The 7,239-nt window shown below is 37.6% G+C and overlaps 1 long non-coding RNA gene across 1 annotated transcript; it reads right to left on the bottom strand.

Annotated features, from left to right (window-relative positions):
* Positions 1-2,024: 2,024 nt before the first annotated feature.
* On the bottom strand, positions 2,025-6,640 carry LOC110128706 (uncharacterized). The gene is made up of 4 exons (XR_002311258.2): positions 6,563-6,640; positions 5,334-5,515; positions 3,158-3,227; positions 2,025-2,239 (listed from the first exon to the last, which is right to left on the bottom strand). It is a non-coding gene; the product is annotated as an uncharacterized lncRNA (long non-coding RNA).
* Between the last annotated feature and the right edge of the window lie 599 nt (positions 6,641-7,239).

Genomic DNA, 7,239 nt, shown 5'->3' with positions numbered 1-7,239 from the left:
AGATAAGCAGACAGAGACAGAGAAAGGGAAAGAGAGAGAGGAAGATACAGAAGGGCATTTGCGCAGTGATCTGGATAGCATGGAAATTGGTGCTGTTGTTTTGATGTTGCAATTCTGAAAGATAAAAATCCAAATATTTTAATATAATCAACAAAAATAGTATAAGGATTTACAACAATATAATTTTCTTTACAACATGAAACTGTCTCTACTTATTGTACAAAGTTTCATATTTACCTTAGTTGTCACTGATCATTAGTATGACCATTCCCATCTTTAGTTTAATAACAAAGAGAAGAATAAATAAACTATCTCTAGAATAAAATTAGGCCTCTGTATTATTCACTCTCATGGCATGCTCTACTTTTACCTTTTAGTATTTTCTATAATTGAACTTAATAGTTATTCATGAAAAGTCTATATCTCTTGTACTAACCTTGAAGTTCCAGGATGGTCTAGACTTGTTCACTGCTGTTTCCCAGCACTAAGCAGCGTCTGGCACATGATGGGTCTTCAAATATTTGAGAACAAATGAATGACAGGGTAGTGCTGGGAGTGGACATGTTGGTGACAAAATGAGGGGAGGTCAGGAGTAACATGCCGCTGAGGAATGAGTTGAGGATCAAGGATCAGGAGTAGAATTCAGGGACAGGAAGGGGGTAGCTGTTATAAACAACAGCAAAATAGAATAGAACACTTACACAAATGTGTAAGTCATTTATTCTTAGAATCAAAGTAAATATTAAGCCATGTTTCTTTTCATATTTTCAGCCCCCACTTCTGAAGTATTTCTTGCATATTCTTTGTTTTGAAATGTTGATAGCATTTTCTGGTTGCGATTACTCGAGATTGTTCTCTTTGTGATAATCCATTGAGCTGTTCACTTTTGATATGCTGCATATGTGTTCTACCTCCACGCAAAGTCTGCTTTAAAAGATGCTGCTATTTAATTAGCAGGTACCCATCTACAGCTAGGTCTTTGCAAAGCTTTCTTTATTCAGATGTTACGATCTCTAAAGAAAAACCATCCATCCTTGAATTGCACAAATTAGAAATGTTCCCATAGTTTGCTTTTCATTCCAAGGTCATGTTATTTGGCCCAGTACAAGAAAACACTGGACTTCTACTTTAAAGATCCCACCATGACATCCCCAGTGGCCCAATGCTTAAGAATCCACCCGCCAGTGTAGGGACATGGATTTGATTCTTCCTGTGGGAAGCTTGCACATGCCACAAGCCCCTAAGCCTGTTCACTGCCACAGCTGAGCCTGCGTACTCTGGACCCTGTGCAGCAAGCGAAGCCACCATGAGGAGAAGCCCACACACCACAGCAAAGAGTAGCCTGTGCCCACCGCAACTAGAGAAAGTCAGTGCAGCGAGGAAGACCCAGGAGAGCCAAAAATAAAACAAAAATTAAGGCTACAAAAAAAGATCCTTGCAGCTCCAGCACTGAGTCATTCTGTGCCAGCCATCCACAGAGCAGGGAAAGCATTGTGCCGAGGGCCACACTGCCTTTTAGGCTCACAAATCAAAGTGTTTTATCTTTGCTTGAATCCGAAGAAAAAAAAAAAGAATGCATAGGTTAGAGAAAACTCTTTGATGTTATTAACATATTCGCCATTATATCAGTTGAAAATATAATTTTTAAGATTTTTCTAGAGAAAGGGACCCACAGAGAAGGCATAATGTTGGCATAATGTTGACCCTGGGGTTGAAATAAAGTAGATAGACAAAGCCTATTATCTTCAAGCAGATCATGATCTTGGAGTGATGAAATCCACTGGGTCTTCTCCAAATTAGGTCATACACCAACTTAGCCGGTACTAGCTATTTTTCCTTTTATATAACTGTACACCAGGCTGTCTTTTTAAATGGAAAATTTCAGTAGAGACCGTCACTTCCACTTTGTTCAAATTTTTAGAGGCTTTTCAGAGCTAAAGACAGAACTTGCCCTGATGCTGAAAAAATGAAGAATACTTAGAAAATGTAATTCTTTCTTGATTTATTTCTTTCTTTATCTATTTATTCTATAACTTTTTTTTTCTTTTTCCCTGTCTCAACTGCATTTTTTGCTATTAGCAAAATATAGTACATTTGAGTTTACACAGATGCGGGCTCCACAAATGTGGCAATCTCTGTAACTCCATTTGAAGTTGCAGCTGTGATAACTGCCTCTCTCTGTCTCTCTCTCTTCCTGTCTCCACTGGATGAAAAGTATAATAACTCTATGTTGTACAGCCTACAGAAGAAAAACAAATAAAAACAAAGGCTCTGTTCAAGGTCCAGAAGAATGTCAAATGGAAGCCATAAATCACAAGCATACTTGAAAAATACTCCTCATCATATATTCATTCACTCAACTTCCATTAAAAAATATGAATATTTTAACGCTTTCTGTATGCCAGGAGTGGTAATTAAGTCCACAGGAGTGGGAAGTTTTCAACATCTGGTTCATCTTCTTCCCTAACAACCTGCTAAAAGTAAGGCCCAATCAAAAGTCCTAGGAGACTCCAGTCAATTGAAGGTAGATTCAGCTATTTTGAGAAGATGCAGTGTTCATCAGCAACTGGCAAATTAACAAGACATATCTTAGCTGAGAATGATTTACTCACTATGGACAATTTTGAATAGCCTAAAATAATCATAAACTGCTTTAGGCAAATATGCAGTGCCTGAGAGCATTACAGAATTGAGTATCTGACTGGTGAACATTACCATGAAGATTTAGAAAGAAATAGATGGAAAATTTAGGACACAGTCCCATTTCAAAAGGGACTCCAATAGTAGACTGATGCTGTTTAATATATAATTATTACAGAGATTTTTTAAATTAAATTACAGTTATAGAATAAGGGATTCCTTTCCCATATAATGCAGGCATCCCATTTCTACTCTTGAATGCAGGAAACCAATTTTTACCTTAATGTTATTTTGGACGACCAAATTTACAATTGTGCACATGCATATAAAATATTTATACATAAAGGATTTTCCCAAACTTACTCAACTTAGAAGCCCAGAGGAATCTACAATCCCATAAGACCAAATATTGAAATATACATTAATATCTATATCTATTTCCTAATTGCTATTTACTTTCCCTAAGTTCATTTTAATGATCTTAAATTGGTATTAGTCCTTGGAAATGCTGACTGACCTTCTCCAGGCTCCCAAAGCATCTTCTGAATTTCGGTGCATATTTTTGTCTAGTGGGACCAGTTTGAATGCTGTGAATCAAATTTTAATTAAAATAAATTAGCTTGACTGTGGGCTTTCTGATGTTCTTAGTTGCACAGTTTTAATTATTCATATTAAGTAAAGAGCTGAGTCGGAGGAAAAGCTGGTAAAGAAGATAGATACTTTTCTTGAACAAAGCAGAACTATAAGGAGCAAGGAGAATTGAGAGGCAGCCAAAGCCTAAGCTGTCTGATTAATTTGACTCTAGATTAAACAGGCATGCTTTCAGGCTAGGGCTAAATGTGGGATGCCTCTTTCTCTTAAAAAAAAAAAATGTATAGAGCAGAATGAGATTTTTTTTTCCCCTTCCCCCAGTCTTTAGCACCTACCACAAACAGAGGAGGGGAGGGAAGGGCATCATTTAGGAATGGAATCCAAGAGAGAGGAAGAAAATGTATGTTTCATTATCATCTGAGATCATCTTGGGGCCCAGTGTTGGAGGTCTAGTTATTCCCATAGTCCGTTGGCAGGATTCCAGGATCCCTGCCGCCATTCTATCTACTTCACCCAGAGTATAACTGGAATGGGATAAGATGATGGAAAACTATACCAGAGGATGAGAAAACAGGGGAAATCAGGGGAAGAGAAGCAAAACATTAATTAAACATTAAGAAAAAGGAAAGAGGAGAAAGAGTCCGAAGAAGTGGATTTGAGAAAAAAAAAAAAAAAGAAGTGGATTTGTTCCCCAGGAATTGTGAGAGACACAGCTTTGTGAGGTGTCCAGTGCCTTTTCCAAAAGACCCTGATCTCCTGGTGAACTGGGAATAATTTGAAAAGAACAAAGGAACCACTTCCACACTTTGCCTCATCAATACTCCAAGTTCTTGTGCATGCAATAGGGGTTAGAAATTGGATTTTTGAGCCTGAATTATAGGCTTGCTTATTCTTCTAGACTTCATGTGTGTGTGTAACCAGCAAACAGGAAAATGGTAGGATAATAGACCCTACCAGCACTCCCTTCCAATTGCAAGGGGTATCAGCACTCCCTTCCAATTGTAAGGGGTAATGTTAAGTAAGGGAAACTAATTTCAATTTATACTGTTTAATCTAATCAGTCTAAGGGGAAACATAAATAGTCTGATTTTCTTTTCTACACATATAATATCAAGTATTTCCAGAAACATAAATAGTCATATACTACACATACTGTTTGTCATCTTGCTTTAATAATATAGGTATCTTGAAAATCATTTCAACACATAAAAACTTCTCCATTATTTTTAAATGGCTGCATTTGTTCTATTGTATGAATGTACCATTCTATAGTTCATTGCTTTCAGACTGACTGACATTTAAGCTGCTTCCAGTCTTTTGCCATTGATGTTATAATGCTTTAATGCATATTCTTCAATATACATCATTTTGCACAGTGCAAGTACATCTGTAAAATAAATTCCTAGAAAAGGGAATGCTAGGTTATTGTATAAGTGCATTTGTAATTTTGATAGCTATTGTCAAATTACAATTCATAGAAATTTTTGACAATTTATACTCACTTCCTCATTAACATAATGTTATTAAATGTTCTGATATTGCTGGTCTTGTATATGAATCATCGCTTATCAGTTTGCTTGTAATTTGCATTTCTCCTGTTTTGAATGACGGTTGGTATCTTTTCATATGTATGGCAATACTTATTTGTCTATTACTGGGACATATTATGCCTCCCAGATAAAAAATAAATTTGTATATTCTTCTCATTCCAGTTATAGGATCACTTTTCTGGTTAATGCAGCCATCATGAGTAGTCTTATGCAGAATATTGTTCAAATATACAGGGTCCCTGGGCATCCCTGGTGGCTCAGTGGTAAAGAATCCACCTACTGATGCAGGAGACGTGGATTTGATCCCTAGGTTGGGAAGATACCTTGGAAAAGGAAATGACAACCCATTCCAGTATTCTTGCCTGGAAAGTCCCATGATAGAGGAGCCTGGCAAGCTATAGTCCATGGCATCCCAAAAGAGCTGGACACGACTTAGTAACTAAACAACAAATACAGGGTCCCTAGTCCCAAAATATATGCTTCAGGAATACATTTTACAACAAGAGTTGTCTATAGGTGGGTATAGACAACAATATAAAATGAAACTTTTACCTTCTTTTCACCTTCAAGCAATGGATAGAATGTAACTATGAAATACATTAGTTGACTCCCAGATCAAAGTCCTCAGGCCTCTGAAAGGTTAGCAGTTTTGGGTCTCTCATTGGTAAATTACCTCCTGAAACTGGTTTCAACAGACCAGGCTTTATAGGGTAATCGCCATGGTTATCTGCATCCTAGAAGATAAGACCAAGAGACAGGGGGAAAGAAAATGAAGAAATAAATTTGATGAATAAATTAGACCATCTTCCCATTTTAGATATATTTTGTCATAATCACTATGGGTGCATGAAGTCGCTTCAGTCATGTCCAACTCTTTGCAACTCTATGGACTGTATCCTGCCAGGCTCCTCTGTCTATGGGATTTACCAGGCAAGAATACTGGAGTGGGTTGCCATGACTTCCTCCAGGGGATCTTCCTGACCCAGGGATCAAACCCACGTCTTTTATGTCTCCTGCATTGGCAGGTGGGTTCTTTACCACTAGCACCACCTGGGAAGCCCATCATCACCATGAAGGTCCTGCAAATAAAAGATTGAACATTTCTTTGTTGAAGCCCAAGTGAAGAAATAAAGTAAATCTTGCTTGTTAACAGAATTTTAACAAAAAAATGTGATTCATGAAAACAGAAGCAAAAAATTAGAAAATATACTGTTAACAGATGAGATTTCATACTCATTAAACTAGATCAAGGACTTATGACTTTATGATCCACCAAAAATATTAATTAAAAATGGCAACTTCCTTTGGCCAAATAGGAGGCAAGTTATGGGTTAATTATGAAAGAAGTTATCCTTGAGAGCCCAAGAAAAACTGTATGTGGAACTGAGCAGGTATAAGAAAATATATAATTTTAAACCCTCCCCTGTTTATTTAATATTAAAAAGTTTTACTTGATAAAATTTTACTTTTCCAGTCTGGGTCCCCAATCCTATTCATTCTGATGAGAAACTACTCTTGATCATAACTGTTATTATGATTTAATTTATCCAAATTTACCCAAATTTCCCTGATAATTCCACGTGCAGTGATGTAAAAGCACAAACACACACAGGCTTCCCTGGTAGCTCAGCTGGTGAAGAATCCACCTGCAATGCAGAAGACCCTGGTTTGATTTCGGGGTCTGGAGGTTCCCCTGGAGGAGGGGTAGGCTCCCCACTTCTGTATTCTTGGGCTTCCTTGGTGGCTTAGACAGTAAAGAATCTGCCTGCAATGGGAGAGACCTGTGTTTAATCCCTGGGTTGGGAAGATCCCCTGGAAGAGGGCAAGGCAATCCACTCCAGTGTTCTAGCCAGGAGAATCCCCACGGACAGAGGAGCCTGGCGGGCTACAGTCTATGAGGTCACAGAGAGTCAGATACAACTGAGCAACTAAGCAAGCAAATGTTCCCTGATCACAAGTACACACAGGGTCTGGAAGGCAAAGCTATCCTTATTTAGAGCATATGTGGAAAGCACTCATGAGGCTCTCCAAAAAAAAAGAAACAAAACCAAAAACCCTGTTTCCACACCAGAGTCCAGCTATAGAAGGTCTTAAATATTAATTACATTTAATCACACACCTGAATGGCATCTATAAGCAGCTTTATAGGAGGGGAAAGCCTGTTCCACCATGGTTACTGGGAAAATAAATCTTTGAAGAAAAACAAATGTTAATGATAACTGGTGTGCATAAAGCATAAGTCAGTTGTGAAGTGGCTGGTATCAGGATTGAGTTAAAAAGTACACTAGACTTTATCTTACAAAGCCTAACAATAAATGTTTCTATTAACAGACAGAATGTTCAAGAAGCATGTGCTGGTAGCCTGAGTGGTAGAGATCTCAAAATAAATTTCATTTTTAAAAACCTCAATCAAAGAATCATCTTTTATAATTAAAATATCAAATGGAGAAGTACATGG

Source organism: Odocoileus virginianus, chromosome 15, assembly GCF_023699985.2.
Source record: "Odocoileus virginianus isolate 20LAN1187 ecotype Illinois chromosome 15, Ovbor_1.2, whole genome shotgun sequence".
In the NCBI taxonomy this organism is placed as follows: domain Eukaryota; kingdom Metazoa; phylum Chordata; class Mammalia; order Artiodactyla; family Cervidae; genus Odocoileus; species Odocoileus virginianus.
This window is presented reverse-complemented; position numbering and strand designations above follow the sequence as displayed.